The sequence below is a fragment of the Talpa occidentalis genome, unplaced genomic scaffold (genome assembly GCF_014898055.3).
Source record: "Talpa occidentalis isolate TD23 unplaced genomic scaffold, MPIMG_talOcc4v2.1 talOcc4.12, whole genome shotgun sequence".
NCBI lineage: Eukaryota > Metazoa > Chordata > Mammalia > Eulipotyphla > Talpidae > Talpa > Talpa occidentalis.
The window spans coordinates 98,575,678-98,599,105 of NW_023601212.1; the positions used below are offsets into that span (position 1 = coordinate 98,575,678).

At 48.7% G+C, this 23,428-nt stretch overlaps 1 long non-coding RNA gene across 6 annotated transcripts in view; it reads left to right on the top strand.

Moving 5' to 3' along the window:
• The window catches only part of LOC119241949 (uncharacterized), a 40,889-nt gene extending 17,877 nt beyond the window's left edge, over window positions 1-23,012 (top strand). For 3 of the 6 annotated variants that reach the window (XR_008551257.1, XR_008551258.1, XR_008551262.1), the window contains 8 exons: window positions 2,545-2,666; window positions 6,539-6,655; window positions 7,339-7,468; window positions 10,493-10,684; window positions 12,378-12,467; window positions 16,476-16,612; window positions 21,939-22,060; window positions 22,720-23,012. This is a non-coding gene — a long non-coding RNA (uncharacterized LOC119241949). The remainder of the gene's footprint in view (window positions 1-2,544; window positions 2,667-6,538; window positions 6,656-7,338; window positions 7,469-10,492; window positions 10,685-12,377; window positions 12,468-16,475; window positions 16,613-21,938; window positions 22,061-22,719) is intronic. The other 3 variants (XR_008551260.1, XR_008551261.1, XR_008551259.1) reach the window with 3 other exon arrangements.
• Window positions 23,013-23,428: the final 416 nt, after the last annotated feature.

The window sequence follows — 23,428 nt, forward strand, 5'->3', positions numbered from 1 at the left end:
GCCTGTGCTCCCAAATGCCTCCTGTGTCAGCACAATCAAGGCCGCAGAGACAGAGAAGGGAGCAGAACAGGCAGATTGATTGCTGAGGGGAGCAGCGGGTGAGACAGGAGAGGTCTGCTGTGCCATGTGAGATTCTCGCCAGCCGGCCAGGATCGAACCCGCGCTGCAGAGGCTGCGGACATCTTCACAGCTCTGCGCTCAACTACCTGCGCCACCAGGGAGGCCCAGAGGGTAACTCTTGATGAAGAGTTTGCTCTGGGCTGAATTTGCCTCCCCCCACCACCCCCCCAATTCACATGCCAAAGTCTTAAACCCCAGGGTCCCAGAAAGTGACCGTATTTGGAGATAGGGTTTTGGAGCGATGATTAGGTAAAGTGAGGCCATATGGGCGGGTCCTGATCCAACATGATTGGTGTCCCTGTACGGGGAGGGGATTAGGACACAGATAGACACACAGACAAGACTGTGTGAGGACACAGGGAGAAGCGAGGTCTCAGGAGAAACCGGCCTGCTGCTCTCTACTCTCCAGAGCTGTGAGCAAACGCTCTTCTGCTGGTGAAACCATCCAGGCTGTGGACCTTCATTATGGCAGCCCTCGCAAGCTAACACAGATTTGGATGGATGATTTGTTGAGTGATTCAACTTATTTTCCAGAGAATGAAAGCAAATGCGTGGAAATGAGAAGTAGATGGATTTGGCTCAAAATAAATATAATTGAACATTCTTGACAGGCTGCTGCTAACACAAATAATATCCCCTTTATATATTATTTGTCTCCACTGATGAGTGTGGGAGTTTTGTTTTACAACTGGGAGAACAAGGATGATTTTGGTGGGTTTCATGGTCTCAGTGTGGAACAGGGGAATTGAGAGGGATGGAATGATGCACTCGTGGGATACTTTGGAGTTATTTTAAACCCCCGTGGAAGGAAGAGTTTAGATGCATTAGTTGAAAAAGCAAGAATTGATGTAATGTATTTTAAGTACTTTGTTGGCGTAATGCCTGGTGCATAGAAACACTCAAAAATGTTAGGTATCTGCTTGTCTGCTCTCCCCTCCTCTTTAATGTTTGCAGCAGACAACTTCTGGTGGGTCTTAACCAATTGACCAGAAATTACCCGTATTAATCCAGAGAATCACAAAGGGCAAGTCTCAATGGCCACGGCAGGGATGCTGTGTGATCTAACTGGAGCTGATTGGGCCAACAGTGCTCACGTGACCCCAGCTGGGCCGATCAGTCTCCTCCCATGAAATTTGGAATTAGACCTGAAAGACTCTGGCCTCGATGAAGCTCATCTGTGGAAACCCAGGAGTTGAGACCTATTATTATCTTATTATAATTTTTGTTACATGTAGCACAGGCTTGCAGGGAGAGAATGACTGAACATTCATAGGTTTAATAGACAGGTATTAGAAGGATACAGGTGAGAGGTGGAAAGAAGCTACTCACTGATGGATTTAATTTTCCCAGCTTCTTCCTCTAACTCTGTTACATTCCTGCTCTTGGATCCTGTGCCAGACTCCTGAGTAATTATAATACAGCACATTCCTACTTGACTTAAGACCTTCCATCGTTTCTATTTGCAGAACTCTGATAATGTTTTCCTGCGAAGGGCAGGAGAACTATGAACTATTCCTGTTCACCTTTTTTTTTTTTTTTAATATTTTTAAAATTTATTTGTACAAGAACTGGGGTACAGGTCAGAGGCGCGGGAGGGTGAGAGAATTCACCAGAGACAGAGTGGGGAGCAGAACAGGCAGACGACCGAAAACACTGCTGAGGGGAGCAGCGGGCGAGACAGGAGAGGTCTGCCGCGCCATGTGGGTATCTCCCTGGCCGGCCAGGAATTGAACCCGCGCTGCAGAGGCTGCGGACAGCTTCATAGTGCTGCGCTCAATCTGCTGCACCACCAGGGAGGCCCACAACTTCCGTTTAGAAAAACCTTTTGTGTGACTGAGTTATCCTAATGAACACAATGTTCATTGGGTTGACTCTGGTTCTGTTTTCTAATCTCCAAAATGTGACTGTGATGTTGGCATGGAATGAAGCTATGTACATAGAAAGTTTAGCACGGCGCCCAGCAAATGGAAAGAACTCGTGTGAGTTTGTCTGTCTTTCTGTTTCTGTCTCCCTTTCTTTCACCACTGTCTTCATTGAGGTAAGGCCACAAGGATGACGCCCGAGGTGAGCCACCACGGATGATTTTCCCCCAGTCCCAGGATGACAGGATGAAGCATGGGAGATTGATGGATGGACCAGGCAGATAGATTTTGTCTGCCTTTCCTCAAAGCTGAGGACTAACTGGACCCACAAGTTGGAACCTGACATGAGACTTTATATCTTGTTGCCTGGGGCACTGGTCATATATTTAAGCCTCTGGCCAAGGAATCTTTCAAGGCCAAATTGTGCCGCTGTTCCCAGTTAAGCTGATTCAGCTATTATTTCCCAAGAAGCGCAGGACAGCGTGGTTGTCCTGTGTGTGTCTGTCTTGATTTGTTTGTCCTGTCTCTGTCCTCATGGCTCGCTTCCTTTTCCTCTCGACAGCTATTAAAGAAAATACATACATAGTGGGAGACTTCAACACCCCACTCTCACCAATGGACAGATCAACAAGGCAAAAAATAAACAAAGACACTAGAGCCCTTTTCCTCTCGCATTTCCACCAGGTAAGTGCATGAATTATCTGAGTAGTCTGTGCCCATGTATCCTGGTGCATGTCTCTGTGTGTGAAATTTTTCATTTCCCTAAGGGGATCAGGAACTTGTGAAAACAAAACTCTTATTCAAAATGGGAAAATAGAACTTGCCCACCTCCTTTTTTTAAACATCTTTGCACCCTTTTTATTTAAAAAAAAAAAAGTCTAAATAAAGTGGTTATCTCTTTGCTGGTGTACTGATTTTGACAATGATTTTTGATAATCACTTTCACTAAAGTTCTTTTAGAAGAAGACTTTGAATCTGCCCATTTTAAGGTTTCTCTTATAGCCAGAGATAAAACACCTTGATCAAGCTTCCATAAAAACGCACATCACATCAATTACCAGATATCGCCAGGGGCAGGCTCCTTGTTCCACATCTGCTACTTTATTACTAGCAGCACCAGCAGAATATATTACAGGGCCCCTGGCCCTGGGTTTCCACCCACATCTGAGAGCACCCCGGGATTGCTGCCAGCTCTGCGCACTTGTCTAATGAGCTGCTTTAACACTGCACACTGCCCCTCTATGGCGACCTGTTTTCCTCCCCATTCCATCAAAATCATAAAGACTATGGTTATTATATGGGGTGGAGGAGACTTGATCTCTACCCTTAAGGATCCTGATTTACAAAAGGTGTCAGGACCAAGAAATGATGGTGATGAGCGATGGAGCTCCCTCTCTCCAGCATTTACTGATGTTGGTCAGTTTATCAGGCACCTCACATGTTTTATCTCATTTAATACTGAAACTATCCTATAGGGAGATACTGTTGCAGGGCAGCAGGAGCAACAGCAAGATAAGAGCTGTTGTTGTCATTTTTTTTAAAGATTTACTTATTTATACATACAAGAGCTGGGGTACAGGCCAGAGATGCAGGGGGTGAGAGGATTCAGCAGAGACAGAGTGGGGAGCAGAACAGGCAGACTGACTGCAAGACACTGCTGAGGGGAGCAGTGGGCGAGACAGGAGACGTCTGCTTTGCCATGAGGGTTGCTCCCTGGTTGGCCGGGGATTGAACTTGTGCTGTAGAGGCTGCGGATTACTTCATAGTATGGTGCTTAACCCCTTGTGCCACCAGGGAGGCCCCAAGAGCTGCCATTGTTCCATCCCCCAGGTTTCTCACCTAGGTCTGTTTCAATAGTCCAAGACTGAGAAGCAAGCGCAGCCTCTTCACACATCTCTCTGCTCCATACGCCCCCCCCTTCCAGGGCCCTTCTGACTCCCTACCTCGTCTCCTCCTCCAGCCTCCCCCCCAGCCTCTCCCTGCTCAGCTCCTGTGGGTAACTGCACACCTTACCTGGTCTTAGTTGAGCACGTCATGAAGTTATCAAGACTATGAGAGACCCAACTTGGTTGAAGGGTATTTTCGAAAAATATCTTTTTGAAATGAAGATTAAATTTCATCCAAATGTCAAGTATTCAACAAATTATATATAAGTTCACAATATCCAAATCAAAATCCTGTTGGGACTCTCAAGAATCTTTCAAATTCATTCTAAAATTCATCTGTAAGGATTAATAGTTGAAATTATCCAAGGACATTTTGAAAAAAAGGAAAATGAACCGATGACATTTTGAAAACAAAGGCACCTGCCTGACGAAATCACATGGTGTTCTGTGAGGCTACAGTCATCGAAGCAGCGTGACCTTGGTACCAGAAACAGTCAGTGTAATAAGCAGTATTAATGACTAAACCGTGAGCCTGTACGAATAGGATCACGTAAGAGTAGGACAGAGAATGCATTGTGAGCTAATGGGAGACAGGCCAATTCAAGAATCATCTTAGAAAAATCAGTTGTTTAGGGGAAGAGAAGCAAGTTAGAGCTTCACCAATATATTATACTCCCAGACGCATTCCACAGGAAGCAAAGAGATCATTGTGGAGAAAAGACTGGAAAGACTGAAAATAGAATAAATGCAGGCCTCCATCTTGGTTTGAGGTAGGACTTTTTCCCCAAGCCTGAGACTCATAGAAAGAATCACAAGAAAAATACTTGTACATTCAATTTAAAAAATCTGACAAGTTTGAATAAGTTCAGGGGAACTAGCCTGCAGGCAGGAAAAAGAAACCTGACAATTTTGTACACCAGGGTGGTGGAAGGGGTGCATTGTGGGAAATGTGGAAACATCCTCAATGAATGGTCTTACAATGCCAAGAAAGCTTTGCCATGGAAAAGACAATGTGCAAAGGGCACGGAAAGTTGATTTTCAAAGTGACACATAGAAGTGGTCTTTAAGTAGATGAGGAAAATGTTCGTCTTTAACAGCCATCAAGAATTTGAGAAGGGCCTCCCCTGGTGGCACTGCAGTTGAGCGCTGGGTTGCGAAGCTGCCCGCAGCCTCTGCAGCGCCGGTTTGATCCCTGGCCACTGAGTGAGGGTCCCACGTGACGCGCAGACCTCTCCTGCTGCCCGCTGCTCCCCTCAGCAGTGTACTTCATCAGTCTGCCTGTTCTGTTCCCCACTCTCGCTCTGGTGAATCCTCTCACCCTCCTGCGCTTCTGACTGTACCCAGTGCTTGTATAAATAAATAAATAAATCTTAAAAAAAAAAGAATTTGAGAAGATAAGGCATAATTTTTTTTTAAAGATTTTTTTTATTTATTTATACAAGCACTGGGTACAGTCAGAAGCGCGGGAGGGTCAGAGAATTCACCAGAGCTAGAGTGGGGAACAGAACAGGCAGACTGATGAAATACACTGCTGAGGGGAGCAGCTGGCGCGGCAGGAGAGGTCTGCGCGCCATGTGGGACCCTTGCTGGCCGGCCGGGGATTGAACTGGTGCTGCAGAGGCTGCGGGCAGCTTCACAGCCCAGCGCTCAACCGCTGTGCCACCAGGGAAGGCCCAATGAGGCATAATTTTACCTACCAGATCTCCCAATGAAAACATTACGAGACGTCCTGCCAGCTAGGGTGTGAGGAACAGACACTGTTTCGTGCTACTGGTCATTAAATAAATGGGTGCAAATTAACTTTCGCGTCTCCAGTTATTCCTGTGAGATTGACATGACCCCACCTATAGGTCACAGCAAGGGGCAGATGAAATAAGAGATGCAAAATACCTGGAACGGCATGAATGCTAATTATTGACATTGGAAATGATGGCTGTAGAGTGGTGGAGATTTCAGAGGACTAAAGAGCGAGGTACCAGTGTGTGAACCCTGCTACCAATTAGTGTGAGGTGCACAGGAAGGAGACATGAAAAGTGCTATCCTGTTTGCCTCCTGGATTTATGGATTTGGAAACAGAAGCTGTGTTACAAATGCTGAAGGAGAAGGGATTTATTGGGCTTTCCCCATGATGGATGGCACTTTCAGGCTGAATCCCAGGACAGCCGTCACCAACAGGGTTGCCGGTTGACGACTGACCTCTCTCAAGAACCCCCGCCCCAAACCTGGGGACCTGTGCTCCTTAGCCCTTCTTTGCTGGCTTGGTTTATTCAGACACCCTTCTGGAAGCACAGCGAGGAAGAAGACAGCATCATTTTCAAATTGTACCTGATTCCTAAGATCTGAGCTGAGCCCGCTGACTTAGGGCTTGGCTGACTCCAGATAAAAGGCTGGTCTTTCCTTTGACTCTGTAGTGTTGGATTCAGATGGCAGCGGCTGCTGTTTTGCTTGGAAACATACAAAATAGACTCTCATCAGCCATGACTGCTGATGTCCTGTCAAGAGAAGAAGGACTGTAAGCATCATCCAGTAACATAGTTGGTTTCAAATGAGTCAGTCTTCAATACCTGATTGAGATGAAGTCTTGTTTGCATATTTGAAATGAACTAGAAATCCCACACCCTCTGAGTGCAAACAGGGAAAGCAGTCCCTTGGATTGTGCTTGTTTTCCAGATGTGGTGAAAACCAGCCATCTGCAAAGGGGCCTGGGAAACAACTGAGCTGCTAGCAACACAGACTCATCAGCATATTGACACCAGCCGAAGACCAGAGCTCACACTCTGAAATCTGGTAGGATTTGCCAATTTTAATTTCTTCAGCAATTCAAAATTTGCTTTACAGACAATCCTTATCTGTCTTATGGAAGGAACATTCTGAAGGAGCCCATGAGCTCTGCAGATGCCTGCAAATACTTCCCCCCTGTCTTGGGGCGTCTCTGAGTATAGCAACTTAACCTTGATACAGATGCTTCAGACGGAGATGTTGAGTTTCCCTTTAGCAACATAAACTGGATGCACAGCAGAACTGAGCCATTTTAAAGATAATTTTACTCCTAAATCTAGACTGAGATATGTCTGGAAATTGTTCTAGGGTCTTGGGCAGTGTGATGTGTGGATGTCGTTCAAGTCTTGTCCATGGTGGGGAGGCCAGCCTGACCTGTCGCACAGGAGCAAAGACGGAAGGAGCTGGACCAGGCGCACCCTGCTTAGCTGATGCCCTCGTAGGGATGTAGTTAAAGTACATTTGGCTTGTTCAGTTTAGCAGTTAACCAGATAGCTAGGTCCATAGCCTTCTTACTGGTCCTCTGACTCCCCTTCCAGCTCCCTCTGCCTAACCTGTTCCATCGCAGCACGTGGAGGGAGGAGATGAGATGATGGAGACGTGTAGCATTTGGGGAGGTGAGAGACTTGATCGTGAGCCCCACGAGGCCGGGAGTCAGGCTGTCTCTTGCTGACCCTCTCTCTGGTTCCCAGCAGGAACAGCAAGTGCTGGTGGGGAGGAAGGGCTCGTGGCAGCCATGAAATCAGCCCTAGCCTTGGTTACAGGAGCCGAAGCTGCTGCCTGAGAATATGGGGGTGCTTCTGGCTACTTATCCTGGGGCAGGTGAGTCTGGGTTGTTCAGGGAAGCAGGTCTTGAAGGGGGAGAGCAGGGGATTCCTCTCTGGGGCTGGGAAGATGGCCCTGGTGTTGGGGGGATGTGCTGAGAATATTCCTGTGGGTGAGTGGGTTCTGGCACAGGGCTAGGAGGTGGAAGAGTAGGAGAACTAGTTTCTAGAAAGACTCTGAGTTTGGATGAATCGTTTGGACTCAGGATTGGTGCTTATTGTCTCTTGATTCCCAAAAGCTAGAACATGGTGGAGCAAGCACATTTTTACAGAATTATTTGTAATAGAGCAACAAACACTCAGCCTTAACAAAATTACTGACAAAGGGGAGAAAGGTTAAATCAAAAGCAGAACATCCACAGTGTGGGGGAACACCATCAGTTAAAAACCATGAGGGGACCCCACCTAGATCCAGTAGGGTGGGTAGACTGTGCGCTTAAAGACCTGCTCCTTATGACAAAGCAACTCGTAAGAGGACAACGCGTAGTATTCCGCTAGTAAAACAAAAGAATGTGTTAAACTTATGTTTGTTAAAATGTTTTATAATTGGAAATCTAGTCAAGTCACATATTTAATTAAGTGAAAGGAGAGAGAAGGGGTGAGCTTATTTAATTTGCATTTCATGCTGATGAGACCAGTGAGGTAGACAGGGCTCCCAGGGATTTCACCCTCACCAGCTGGCCCAGGATGACGGGGGTGAGGGTGAGGGGCAGCTGGGTCCTCACCCTGATACATCCATGCCTGCAGTAGACCCTGGGACTCTGCGGGTCTGTCTGGAAGTTTCCAGGACCACTGCCCGTGTGATCCTTGGATATGCACCGGTGTTCTTGCACAAAGAAGAAAATTGTTATACAAAGAGCCACCCCCGCTCAACCTGCCGAGGGGAGCTGGGAACCAAGATGGGACGGCAGGAAGGCCAGTGCTTTGTGAAATTCGGATTGGCAGCCACTGTCAGCCCTGCCTCCTGGCGGGGTCCCTGCAGCCTGTCACGGAGCAGGGAGCAGGTTGGGGGGCAACAGCTCCAGGCCCTGTTAGTGCTTTCCAGTGCTAACAGGGCTGTGCTGCTCTGGCTGGTGACCTGGGGGTCAGTCCTTTGTCACTGGAGTGTGGCCTCTCAGAGACAGAAACACACTTCTTGGTGGAGTTTTGCAAGATTCCCGAGACCCTGCCTACCTAGGGGATGAGCGCTGAGCTGGGGGTGAGGAGTGGGGTGGAGCTCCCCAGGACCCTCTCTGCATCTGTGCTGCAGGAAGGGGGGTGAGCCGATGTCTGATTAAGGAGCCTCTGCGGTCGGAGGTGGGTCACAGGGTCAGATGGGTCTGCAGCTCCCGGAGACACACCCTCGCCCCACACTGGCATTTCTTGGTAGCCTTGACTGACATAAGCTGCCGAGTCATCTGAGTTGAGGAGTTTTCCAGGGTTTTTTCAGTAGCAACCGTGTGAGGGAACGGGCTGACCTTTAATTTATAATCCTCGTGTCATGGAGTTTAGCAGAGCTTAACCTATGTCGGTTGTGGTTCAAAGCCGTCTGCTTTGCTTTAGAAGAGGCAGGCCCGGCTTTCAGTGTGAGTTTGAAAAAAGTAAATACATTTCACAAAAGGAACCAAGTGGGATAATAGGTCTGCACCATGAAAGGCAGAGGCAGGCCAGGCAGGAAAAGGAGGGCCGGGCAGGAAGTGGGCGCCTGCGGCTGGGTGGGGTCCGGTGGCTGAGGCGCAGGTGCTGAGGTGAGGAGCCGTGTCTGTGGCTCCCGGGAACTGGGTAGTGAAACCAGCACAGTGATAGCAAGGCCAGGAAGAGACACGAGCAGCAGAGAGGGGAGAGAGGTGCCAGGACTCTCCAAGGAGAGGTTAAGCACAGTGCTGTGTACTTGGCATTAATTAAGGTGCATTTTGGGCAGGTACCTGGGGGCGCAGTGCACACACCCCCTCTGGCATGTGGGCCCTGTCCCCCTGGCCTCTGAGAGTGTTGCCCAGCCTGACCCTCCGCTGTCGACTTGCTGTGGGGCTGGCCTCACCCAAGATGACAGCCTCTCCCTGGGCTACCCTCACCCTGTCCCTGTCCCTGGGAGAGACCCTGGGCCACCTCCTCCCACTTGGAGCAGAGCCTTGAGACCTCCAGCTCCAGCGTGTTGTTGCCTGAGGCTGCTGCTGGGCCTGCACCTTAGTTTCCTATCCGCCCCCCCGCCCCGCCTTCAGTGGGGAATGTTCCCTGGAGTGTCCCCTTGATAAATGACTACGAAGCCCCATCTCAGTCTCTGCTATCTGGGGGACCCCACCTGTAACAAGGTTAATGTAGGACCTAATTTCTAAATTCATTAAAAGGTCATGATAACAACGAGGGGGAGCTTTGGGTGCACGTACCGCTCTTGTGTTCTTAGAGATGGGAATAACAGGTGGTGGGGTGGACTGTGGCTGTGGCTGCTTCGCTCTGCATGCAGTGGGGAATCAAGGTCGGAGATGGAGCTAAGGTTTTGGGTGAGCCAGACATCGCATGGAGCGATTATCCTGGATTCGTCGGCTGGGCCCATAACATTGTACGAGAAGCAGAGGAGGAGAATGAGAGAGAGAGGCGTTGAGAGGCCAGAGTGAGAGATGCCGCTTGGGCAGGAGGCGGCCACGAGCCAAGGATGCAGGTGACCCCTGGCAGCTGGAAACAGGCGGGGGATGGACTGTCCCTCCAAACCTGCACGAGGAGGTAGCCCTGCCCACACCTTGACTTTGGTTCCCTGAAGCCCTCTTGGCCTGGCAGCCCATAGAGACGTGAGGCAGTAAGTCTGGGTTGTTTTAAAGCCACTGACTGCCTGGTAACGTGCTACAGCAACAGAAGTTTATTTATTTATTTATTTTTTTAATTAATAAATTTTATTTTTATATTCCCCCATACAATTGCAACCCCCCCATTCTGACCCCAATCCCTCCCCTCCCGCCCCCCACCCCCCAAAAAGTGTCTCTGGTTCATAGTTTTTTGTTGATTTTGATTTTCACTTTCTTATATTCATTTTCCTGGTCCCTAATTTAAGTTTTCTAGATTCTTGCTATGAGTGAGACCATCCGGTATTTTCTTTTTCTTTTTGGCTTATTTCGCTGAGCATGATCCCTTCCAGCGCCATCCATGAGCAACAGAAGTTTATAATCGATACAGCACTTTTTGGAAGCTCCAGGACAACAGGCATCAGAATATCCAAAAAATATTCTAACCTTTTACTCCCCAAGTAAGTATCCAAGTAACATCTAACCCTGAAATGGGTCATAAGAAAATACCTGAAGACATAAACTATCTGCTTGGTTTTAATTACGCAATCGCATTATTTTGATACTGCCTCTGGGCAGAACATGAGCCAAATTTTGTTTATTACAAGAGCCCAGTTGAAGCTGATGTTGTCAAGCATTTCAGAGGCACCAGGGTGGGGAATTTTGTGGGCGGAGAATGTTCTCAGGTATTCTCAAATCAGCCGTGAACACACCTACACAGGTCCGAGATCTGGGAGACTGTCACAGCAGTCGAAAAAGACTTTTTTGCTCTTAGGACTTTAAAGATGCTCTGACTCATGCGGAAAAATTTCCTTTTTTTTAAAAAAAGGTCATTTTTAAAATTGAGGTATAATTCATGTATAACATTATGTTAGTTTTAGGTGAACAACATGATTCAGTATTTGTGTCTATGAAAAATGATCTCCAAGATCAGTCTAGTGACCAGCTGTCCCCCTATAAAATTAAAAGCCTGTTTTTTTCCTGTGATGGGACTTCTAAGGTCCACTCTCTCAGCAGCTTCACAGATTCAGCCCAGTATTCTTCACTGGCCTCATGCTGTGCTTCACAGCTCCAGGGCTGACTTTTTTCCACGGGAAACTTGTCCCATTTGATCCTCTTCCCCCATTTCACCTCTACCTGTGGTTTCTTTCCTTCAACCGAGTGCTTCTGAAATAGGTCCTATGTTTGAAAGTGCGGGTACCTTTTGGCCTGACGTCAACATGAATAAAACTGAAATAATGCATAATTAATTACTTGGCACATCAATATCAATCTGCAATATTTACTGCTTAAATATTTCAGAGCCAGTGTTTTTATTTATATATAGGCATGTGTGTACATATGTAAATATAGTAAATATGTATTTTGAAAAAAACCAAACCACTCCATTCGCTTCCCCTGAGTCCCTTTTATCAAGAAGGCCAACTTGGCCCTCCCTGGTGATGCAGTGCTGTCGGGCTATCTGCAGCCACTGCACCACAAGTTTGATCCCCTGCCAGGGAGCTACCCACACGGTGCAGCAGATCTCTTCTGTCTCCCCACTGCTCCCCTCAGCAGTGTGTTTCAGTAGACCCACCAGTTCTGCTCCCCACTTTGTCTCTGGTGAATCCTTTCACTCCCGCACCTCTGGCCTACACCCCAGTTCTTGTATGCATAAATACATCTTAAAAAAAAAAAGGCCAAGTAAGCCCCCACAAAGTAGAAGAGTTCTTTCAAAATTTACTCTTAAGCCATAGGCTCTGGAGTGGGATGCAGACAGGGAAGAAAAGAGGGTGAAGTACATGGAGAGGCCAATGACGTGGGAGGACAGTCACGTCTCCATGCCTGCTTATAGTCCGTGACCCATGGCGGATGGGCGGCTGAGGATTTCCTCTTTTTTATTTCATCCAGCAAATATCTACTCTGGGGCCTCCCCCTGCCGCATCCCTTAGCATCTTAACTGAAGCACACGAAAAAGTGAGAACATTGCCTTCCTGTAAAATTACAGGCCCTGAGATTCCATCCACAAGAGATTTGGACTCAATAGGGCCTGAGGTTGGGCGGAGGAATCTGAATTTGTATGAGGCACTCCGGGAAATTCTCATTTAGGTAGTTTGTGGACTACACTTGATGAAACTCAGGCCCCGCTGGAATCCCAAACAATTTCACACACAGGATTCCTTTGTGAAAGCTGCTGATGAATTGACCTCCACCGTAAGTCGGGACTCGGAGACACCCCCACCTCCTCCGCCGCCAGGGACTTGTGTGAGTTAATCCATTTCATAAATAAAGTCTCGGGTGCAAGTCAAATATTTATTTCCTAGGTGGAATAGCGGAGAGCGGCCTTTTCTATCAGGCCTCATCATGACATGCATTGGGATGGCGCCGATGGAAAGTGATTGCACTCGGGGAGATTTTTATTATGTGATTTCACTAACAAAGGGAAGAGAAAAATCCAATTAAATTCCAGGAAGGAATGACAGAGAGGGATCAGAACGAAGCCATATTATTCCAAGCAGGGTCCCCGCCAGAGCAGAGGCCCAGGGCAGACCGTGGGGGCCGGAGGGGATGTGGCCAGGACACCTGCAGGTGGGGAGGGTTTCTGGCTCCTGTGGACTTTTCACGATCAACCTAGAAAGTCCAAGACTGAGAATGGAGTGTATTGAACTGTTCAAACTCGGTGTAGCAAGAAAAGAAGCAGTTGCTAATGACTGACAGAGGGACCTGTGGTGGCAGTGGGGCTTCTGCCTTGTTAAGGAGGGAAATTGATGATGGAGAAGAGTCAGGTGAGGATGGCAGTGTGCACCTGTCTCAGGTACACTTGGCAGTGGGTGAAGATTTCGTTGGGAGCGCTGGAGGCTGAAGGGCACAGAGCTCCATGTTCACGTCATGGGAATGAGGTTCTGGAGGTAATTGACTGTAGGTGGAAGCATATCCTGGTGCCAGGAACATCCTAGGGGCTGGGCCATCAGCACTGGTGGTGGCATTTTGGCAGGGATGGGTGGTACCGAGTCAGAACGGGTCCTGGTGCACCCGATGCTGAGAGAGAGCCTGGAGCCTGTGGTGGGGGAGCTTTGGGGACTTTGGGGTGGAGACTTGAGCACATCTGCTTCCTGAAAACTGGGTCTGAGAACCAGTGTGTGCTCATGCATGGTTCTGCAGTCCCAGGGGAAGGAGGGGAATCTCAGTCTTGGTGAAAGATGTTCTGCATGTCTATACCCGGGGTCAGCCCGAGTGACCGCGAGCATCTTGTGAGGGCCTCCAGGCTCCTGGCTTTATCTCATTGGCTTTGCATTTATAATAAAAAACACATTTCTGTGCAAAGTAGTAGAGGCACATTACAAAACAACCCAAAGTCGACACCGGGTTTATAACGAAAAGCAACGATCCTGTCCGCCACCCTTCCCATTCCCCGAGCCTTTATCTTCAGAGCCCAGCCTCCCTTTGGCTGTTTCTCGTGGGTCTGCAGTGTCACTGGATGTTCGGAGAAGCCAGCTGCAACGACATTGATGGTGTGGCAATGCTGTGCTCACACAGGATTTGTCGGACATTGGGTGCTCTCCCGGGGTTGCAGAAAGGCTGCACCTTGGGGAGAAGCAAGGACTCCTTTAATATGAATTTCTAATTTGTGCACTTGACAATTTTTTGACTCTGATGGTTATGACACCTCATGATAATAATAATAAATAGGCCCTATTTAATAATAATAAATAGGGCCAGGAGAAGCTGGCTTAATAATTTACGGAGAGGGATCTTTGTGAGCGTCTAAAGACTGCCAGAAATGGTGATCCCATTTTTCATGGGTGAGAGCGCGGGCACAGAGGATGAAACACATTTCCTTGGTCCTCCCGGTTTTACGGAGTTGGGATTTGACTCTCAGAATCCTGACATCTAAGGCCAGGCTTCCACCCATAGGGTTTGTTTCACCACACCTCCCTCGACGAGTAGAGAAGCCAAGTCTGAGGAGTCAGGAGGGGTTCATTCTAGAACCAAGGTCTTCAGAATCCAAATCGTAGGCCCTTCCGACCCACCGCTTCCCTCCTCCTCACTGAATCTCTGAGCCACTTGCCTGGATCCAGAAGAACTTTTGCAGAAGCCAAGGAAATTAAAGAATGAGGTCCAGGCCACCGGCCCCTCCCCAGTGCACTTAAGTAAGCTGCCAGCAAGGCCAGGCCATTCATTTTCAGGAACAGCCTAATGATCACCCGGCAGGTCTAGTTACGGATGTGGTTCATCAGGCCACCTGGATATACTAGTACAAAAAGCTCCCAGTCTGTCTCGGGCTGATGGATTGCCTGAGTTATTAATACGGAAAAGGAGGGAGATTTACTTTCAGTAGTGGAATTAAGGTGCTTCAGTGCACCCTGGACTAGTTGTTTTAAAATAACAGGGGACCGAGTTTCTCTTGGAAAAGGACTTAATTTTTATTGAAAACCTACCACCTTCAAATGGCCGGGAAGTTGAAGAACTATAAAACTGTCAAACAGCCCCATTATTAAAAGCTTTATTTGACAAATCTTCCACTGCTGGGGTAACTCGTGCGTTTTCCCTCCTCGCTCACAAGAAATAAAACCACTCACTTATGCAAACTGCTGACAAGGAATGGAAACAAATGGACTTCTAAACACGAACAGAGACACCTCACACCTTCCCACAACCTAATGGAGTCGAGAACACTCATAAATCTAGGCTCGGACAGAATGGTGGGTCCACAGCTCCTCATCTTATTGGGCTGGGAGCTGAGAAAAATGTCCCAATTTCTGGAAGGCTCTGTGGTGGGGGAGGGATTTGAGGGCATGCAGAAGTTTTGACTAACACAGCCCTCCTGGACTGGCTTTCTACGGCTGCGTTTCAAATTGCCACCAGCATAGAGACTTGAAACAACTCCCATTTACGACCTCTTGGTTCTCGTGGACCCGGGTGCAGGGATAACTCAGATGGTGCTTTGCTGAGAATCTCACGAGGCCAAAATCAAGAGGCCAACCAGAGTTGGGGTCCCATCTGGAGGCTCAACTGGGGAAGGTTCCCTTTCCCGCTTTGGGTGGCTGTGGGGAGCAGTCCGTTCCTTGGGTGTTTGTTTATGTGGCTGTTGTCCAGAGGCCTCCCGACTCCTAAACCTGCATCTCCTTGCCAAATGAAAGTCTCCGACTTCAAGCCAGTAGGACGTGTCTCTTGAGTGGTTTGGCAACATGGAGTCTTACGTAACGCAGTGTTGTGGAGGGGACCGCCGTATTCTGCTGGTTAGAAGGAAGTCGTGGTCTGGTACGCCTGATGGAGGGGCACTGGGCGAGGGTGTCAGAAGGCAAAGATCATGGGGGGCCTCTGCAGGGGGTCTGCCTACCTCTCTCCCACTCCATGGGTTGGCCAAGCGGAGCATGCCCTACTGCTGAAAGAGAAAGATGGAAGGAACGGACATGGGGAGGTAGGAAGCAGAGAAGGCAGGCAGGCCAGTTGATGAGGTTCTGGGCACAAAAAAAGGAGCAGCAGTTCTTTTCTGGAATATTCTCCAGAGAGGAAATGAAGGCCTTTCCTTAGTCAGGGGACTGCTGTCTGTCAGACTGGCTTGGAAATCTACCACTTACACCTCACTTGTCATTCCATAGATGCAAGTAGAGCTTCTACGGACATTCTGGAGATGGAAGTAGGCACGTCAGGGGTGCTGATGTGACCTACTAAACATAGAGCTTCCACAGGATCCAGCAATTCCACTCCTAGGTATTTACCCAAAGGACACAGAAACATCAATTCCAAAGAACACCTGCACCCCTATGTTTATAGCAGCACTGTTTACAATAGCTAAGCTTTGGAAACAGCCCAAATGCCCAAAAACAGATGACTGGATCAAGAAGATGTGGTCCATATACACCATGGAATATTACTCGGCATTCAAAAAAGATAAACACATGCCATTTGCAGCAACATGGATGGCGCTGGAAGGGATCCTGCTCAGCGAAATAAGCCAGAAAGAAAAAGAAAAATACCGGATGGTCTCACTCATAGCAGGAATCTAGAAAACTTAAATAAGGGACCAGGAAAATGAATAACTATAAGAAAGTGAAAATCAAAATCAACAAAAACTATGAACCAGAGACACTTTTTGGGGGGTGGGGGGCGGGAGGGGAGGGATTGGGGTCAGAATGGGGGGATTGCAATTGTATGGGGAATATAAAAATAAAATTTATTAATTAAAAAAAAAGGTGATGATCATTAATTACGTGGTTTGGAAAATTAGGCCTAACAGTCCGTGGTTTTTTTTTTTTTTTTTTTTTAAAGTCGTTCTTCCCACGAAGCAGGGATTTTCTTATGGACAATGGTGGTCTGCAGCCACTCAGCACGTTTGACCAGCAGCTCTGATGCGCACTCAGAACTCCATGCTCCTAAGCAAATGTGAAGTGAATCAGCACCGATGGGTGAGTGAGAGGGCGATGCATAGGAGGCAGGTGAGGAGCAAAGGTGCGGGCCGGGATGGAGGGACATGCACAGCCAGCGTCTTCACCTGCAGCGGCTGGGACTCAGCTTTCTCGGGCTCAGACTGTTGACATGCTGGGCCAGAGACTGTTTGGTGGGGGATAGGGTAGAAAGTTGAGTGGTAGCTCTGGCCTCTCCCCACTAGATGCCAATAGCACAAACCCCCAACCCTTTCCAGAACTTTCCAACAGTTCCCTGGGGAGGACAGCCACATCTTCCTAAGGGATGAGCCTTGATAGACAAGAATTCTGGCACAAAGTCATCAGCATTGATTTTTTTCAGGTGACTTGAGTTGCTTCACCTGGGCTGGTAGACGCCGGGTTGGGCTTTTATAAACGCGAGAACTTCTCACAGAGGCTCCCTCTTGTTGGGGGTCAGTGTAGCTGGTGAGTGTGGGAGGCAGACATTTCAGGGTTTGAGCTCTGGCTCTGCCACTTGCTGCTTGTGTGGTTGGGGGCAAGTTATAAAAATTGCCCCTGCTCTGGCCTCCTGACCTGCCAAATGGGGATATAACTCACCTTGCTGCTGTGAAGACACGCAGACCTACGCCCGGGGCTTTGGGTGCTCAGGCGCCAGGGTCCTCTTAGGCTGGCCATATTCTCCATCCCCTTCCTCTTGACCTGGGATCTTGTTGGGGTGGAACAGCGGGAGCTGTGGCCCAGCTGCCTCGCGGAGGTGAAGATGATGAGGAGGGAGTGGGACACAGAACCGAAGGACAGGCCAGCTCTGACGAGGAGAGCAGGCAGGTTGGGTGGGCAGGTCAGGGAGCCGTCTTGGTGTCCTTGATCATCAGGCTGTTTCTTTAAGCTTGCACTCTGGCGGCTCCCCTCCCCGCCCTAGGGGAGCTTGCCTTCCACTGGCTGCCAACTAATCTTTATGATTCCCTTGGTAGAAAACACTTTTGTGCACCAACCCATAATGCAGCGCCTACACATTATTTTCATAAAACACATGCAACATAAAGCTTTCTATTTTGACAATTTCTAAACACACAGATCTGGGGCATTAAGTGTGTTCATGCTGTCGTGCAAACATCCTCAGCCTCCCTCTCCTGGACTCTTCATTATCTGAGATCGAAACTCTGTCCCATTACACTCGAGCTCCCGTCCCCCGGCAACTTCCACTGCGCGTTCTGTCTCTGTGGCTTTGGCTGCATATGTGAGTCCATTTGTCTAAGTGGAACCATCAATATCTGTCCTTTTTCGGGGACAGGTTTCTTTGACTTAGCACCATCCTTTCAGGGGCTGCTCATGTTGTAGCCTGAATCGAAATCTACTTCTTTTCAAGCTGAACAACATCCCCCCTGAAAGTCCACACCCCTTCCGGGTATCAGTTCACCACCGAAGGCCTTTCTAGAGTCGCGAACAATGCAGCCGGGACCGTGGGCGTGCAAATATCTGTTCGAGTGCCAGCTCTCACTTCTTTTGGGTTGATCCAGAAGTGCAATTGCTGGACTACCTGGTCAGTCCATGTTTAATTTCTTTTGCGGTCCCGCCATAGCTTTCCCCAGGGCAGATGCTCTGTCTGATGTGCCCCCAGCATTGGGCTAGGGTTCGAATTTCTCCTCGGCCTTTGTGGTTCTGATTTGCATTTCCCCAATGACTGGTGATGCTGAGCATCTTTCCATGTGATTACTTATATTTTAACAATTTTTGGAAGGCTTCAAAACTTTGCCCTGCAATTTTAGGCAGCCGTAGGAGGAGATCCTTTTGGACAGGAGGCCTCCCCATTTCTGAATACCCCAACTTCCAGAAGTGCACACGATGCCTGTTTGCTGCCCGCATGAGGTTCTCCCTGGTGCTCCAGGCTCTGAAAGCTCCCCAGGATAAGCTCCGCTCATTCATCTTGGTTATCAAGTGATCTCCCGCCTACAAAGTCTGCTGAGGAAAGCGCGGCCAGCTGCCATCTCTTTAATATTTAGAAATCTGCCTCAATAAATCCTCACTCTTCCTGCGTGTTGCTCTCTGTACGCGTGGTCTCTCGTTTTCTGGGAATTCAGTGGGATGGTTTCTTATCTGTTAGCTTGTCAGAAACAGGCGTGAGGACAATCAAATGTTCATCTATTCACATCTGGTGTTCTGCGGGGAACAGCGTTTAGACCCCTACCGTGTTTAACTGTATAAATGGTTTCTATCTATCATCTAAATCAGAACTGCTTACGTGCGGAGCAAGCTGTACCCGAGAGGCCCACGCAGGGTCGGGTTTGGGGAGGGGCAGAGGATTTGGCCTCCTTGAACACTGGCGACTTGTAGAATTTTCACCGTGGGCCTTTCTTATGTTTCTACCCCCGATCCTTCGAGTTCAGCGGTTAATCACCGCTCTGCGTGCACACGTGTGTATGAACATGCATACACGCACACACGTGTGTCTGTGAGTCTGTGCATCTTGTATGTCTCACTATATTTGCATTTGCATGTTTGTCTCGTCCCTCTTCTCCCGCGTGTATGTGTTGCTCTGTGGCTGTGCTGTGTCTCTCGTGACGCCCATCTGTGTTCATCTGTGATGGCGCCGCGTGTCTTGGTGTCTGTCTGTGCTGGCACAAGTCGGCCTGCTTGTCTGTGCGTCTGTGATTGGCTGTCTCAGTGAGTGGATTTAGGGTGTGCGTCCCACCCCACAAGTCCTTTCCCTTCCACGTCACTCCTCTTCCTTTGCGGATGGAGGCAGACCATCCGTTTTCAAGCTGGAGGGCAGCCAGGAGGACTGTGCTGGCAAGAGGCTCTTATCCCTTGGCACATCAGAGGCTTGGCTTGCAGGCCCTCTGGGATGGTTCCCACACTTGACTCTGTGCTGGAAACACTGTACTGGGGCAGAATGACTGGTTTCTTTCTGCTACACACAGATGCCTCTCTCCGTGACCACATTTACTAATCCCCATGAGGGAAAGTGCTTTGAGGTGGGACTCCAGGTCCAAATGGATCCTTGTCCTGAAATTTCCTTGCCTCCAGGGTAGCAGTACTCTTCATTCGGTTGACCCAGTTGCTGTCTCTTTGCCAGCCGGTCTGCCCTCTGCTCTACCCTGTTCTTCTCTTCTGAGCTCCCAAGGAGGGCTCAATCCTCTTATCCTGCTGCCAAATATCAAGAAGATGGTGACAGTATTGCTCATTGCCATCACCAATGCCACCACTATCACCATCATCACCACTATCATTGTCATCACCATAATCACCACCACCATCACCATCATCCACACCATCAGCATCAGCATCATCATCATTTTCATCTCTGTCATTAATCGGCACTTAGGTTTACAAGGCACTTTGTTGAGTACAAAGACCTAGTGTTCCACATACTTTACCTCCTTCAATACATGACACAAGTAAAATAATTTGCCTTTTCCAGAGGCAGCTGGTATTGACTGAGCAATCACAATGTGTCAGACCTGATGCTCAGCCCTTTCTCTGAGCTCAGCCACTTCACATGCACTACAGCCCCAGGAAATAGCTATGATTACCTTCACCATCTAATAGACAGGAAAGTGGAGACCAGGAGAGGTTAAGTAATTTGTCGGAGGTCACACAGCTAGTAAGTACACAGCTAGGAAAAGAAAACGGGATTTTGGAGGTGAAGCCCATGTTCTTAACCACCACAGAGTGGAGCCAAGCACCTGGGTTGTGCCTGGTCTTCCTCCTTGACTTTCTTTGGACCAGCAGCACTGAGGGCTGTCTTACAGCTCTGGACAGACTTCTTTGCGGGCACAGCAAGTCACTCTGCTCCCAAGGGATCCTGTGCTTGCAGATCAACTTAACTTTTGGTTTACCCCCCAAAATACACACAACACACACATATATACATGCACATACAAGAGATGACACACACATACACACACTATATTTATACCCAACACACGCACACCCACACACCCAAGCGCACACATGAACAGCACACAAACACATGCACATAGAACACATATGACATAATAGCTTACACTGTACACATTCTTGTGACACACAACACACATAGCTAACACACATAGTGTAAACAACATACCACGTGCAACACACCCACACATATACACAATCAAACAACACACAAATTTAAATACACAAAAGCACACAATATGTACACATACACAAATTCACAATACACAATAGCACATATACACAAAACTATGTGCACACATACATGCCACATACATACACAAAACACAATGCACTATATACAACACATCACACACATGCACAAATGCACACGCAAATGCACACCAGTCATACACACAGACAAATAATACATGAACAATATACACATGCACACACAATGCAGAATAATGCATAATACACAGCATAGACATGTACACATATACACCACACATACACATGTACACAAACACACACACAAATTTCCCAGATGTCCAGGTCAAGTCTTTCAATGCCATCCTCTCACTCTTTCCTTACACCTCTCACCTGTTGTGGCCCATGCTTCTCTCTTAAAAATAGATTTGAAAATGGGGCCTCCCTGGTGGCGCAAGGGGTTAAGCTCAGCACTATGAAGCTGTCCGCAGCCTCTGCAGCAAGCACGAGTTTGATCCCCGGCCAGGGAGCTACCCACATGGCACAGCAGACCTCTCCTGTCTGCCTGCTGCTCCCCTCAGCAGTGTATTTCGTCAGTCTGCCTGTTCCGTTGCCCACTCTGTCTCTGGTGAATCCTCTCACCACCACCCCCATCTCTGCCTTGTACCCCAGTTCTTGTGTGCTAAATAAATCTTTAAAAAAAATAGATCTGAAATCAAACAACTGCTCTCTACCCACTCTCCATGCCTGCTGCGTGATGTTGTCTGTCCTTTGGACATTGTAGTGGCCTCCAGCTGACCGTCTTGGTGTTTCCATTTCTTCTGTTCTCCTGGCAGAAGCCACAGAGACCAGCGAGGTTAATGCATTAAGTCCGGTCACGTAGCCTCTCCTCCCAGGCCCCCCATAGCTCCCATTTCACTCAGAGAAGAGCCGCACGCCTTCCCGCCAGACCTGAATGACCGGGCGACTGCCCTGTAGTCCGGCAGCTGCTGAGCTCTCCCTTGTCCCCTCAGTCACATTTCGTTATTCACGCGCGGCACATCTGGAGTGTGGACACGTGTCGTCCTGCCTCAGCCTGACGGCCTTCCCTGTGCCCGCCTTGCTGCCTCTCTTTCCCCTACTCAGTGGTAACCTGCCCTGGATTTCAACATTCTTCGCTCTCCAGAGCCACTTCCTTTCTCCATGTTTTTCTCCTTAACCCTTAGGATGGCGCCAACAACCGTGTCATTTATTGATTTTGTGTATTTCCTGTGTCTGCCAGCAGGGCCTAGGGTTAGCGTCTGCTGGACACGGCTTTGTACCTGGCACAAAGTAGGCATCTGGTTCATATTTGCTGGATGGCGTGTATATGGCAACACATGGGGATGATGGAAAATTTCTAAGGTACACTTGGGAACTATTTCTTTCCTATCACCTCATTTCACCTGGGAAGCAGTGCTGGGGCTGATTATCCTGTCTCTTTCCAGGAATATTTCCTACAAACAAGCATTCATTTGTATGCATTTACCTGCCTTTACCTCCATCTTTATCTGTATCTCTTTCTCCACCATTATCTCCACCCCTTTCCCTAACCTTCCACTTGCTTTATTTTGATATATCTCTACCTGCATCCCCCCCTGGCCCCCAGCTCCATCTCTAGCCCTCCCTCTGTTTATGATCTGGCTGTGGCAGCCTCATATACTAACCCTTCCTTCTCCAATTAATATCTTGGCAAATCTTTCACATCAGGACACGGAGAATTGCTGCAGCCCCTTTAATGCCTACCGATGGTGCACACACGTTGTCCCCCTGGCTCCTTGGGGGTTCACTTTTGGGCAGTTCCCCCGTCTTTGGCTCTTGCAGACGTGACTGCCATGAATAATGCAGTGCTTGCCTCATTTCTCACAACTGCGAGTCTATCTGTGGGATGGATTCCTAGAAGTGAAATTGTGTTGGCTTACTTAAAAAAAAAATCAATGCCTGGCAAGGCCTGCTTCCTGGAGGGGGGCTCCTGACGGCGCCGACCCGGTGGTTAACGGTGCTTCTGTGCTTCATTATGTCAGGATGGAAAACCGACTATTATACAGTTAATGGAGGACTCACGACGTCTGCCAGATCGGAAGCCTGACCTCAGGCTCCCCAGCCCCCGCTGGAGAAGGCGCCACGAACCCCAGAGGCTGTAAGTGGCAGAGAGTTTCAGGGCCTGATTTTCTGCTCACAGCAGCATAAGACCTAATTTTCTTTAAAAGCAGCCCTGAGGCCAGGACTTCTCTGCTATGCTGTAAGCGTCTCTAATTTGGACTCTGCCTATTGTCTCAGAGGTTATTTTTCCTCTGCTTGTGGAGCTGGAGCTGGAGCTGGGGCTGGGGTGGGGTGGGGAGACCAGGGCTGCTGTCCGCAGCCAGAGAGAGAGGACACAAAGAGTGGACTTGGGGTGTCAGCCTTGCTCGAGCGCCTCGGGACATCCTGGGCAGTAGTTTTACTCTCTGTAAAATGGGGACAATGAGATCCACCCGTCTGAGGATTTACTGAGCTCGTGCATTCCTCTGGTAAAGATGCTTGCCTACAGGCCAGCCGTGGACGAGGCTCAAAGGAATGGAGACTGGAGCCAAACCCCCAGAATCCCTCGACGGCCTGCATGTTATCAGCATGTGAAGCTTTGGCATCCTGCCTGGCGCGTAGTAGGGGCTTTGCCATCATCAGAGGGTAGAGAGGCACTTGTTCCGTTTGGGAGAACTGGAGCAGAGAGGGGGATTTGCCTTGCAGGAGGAG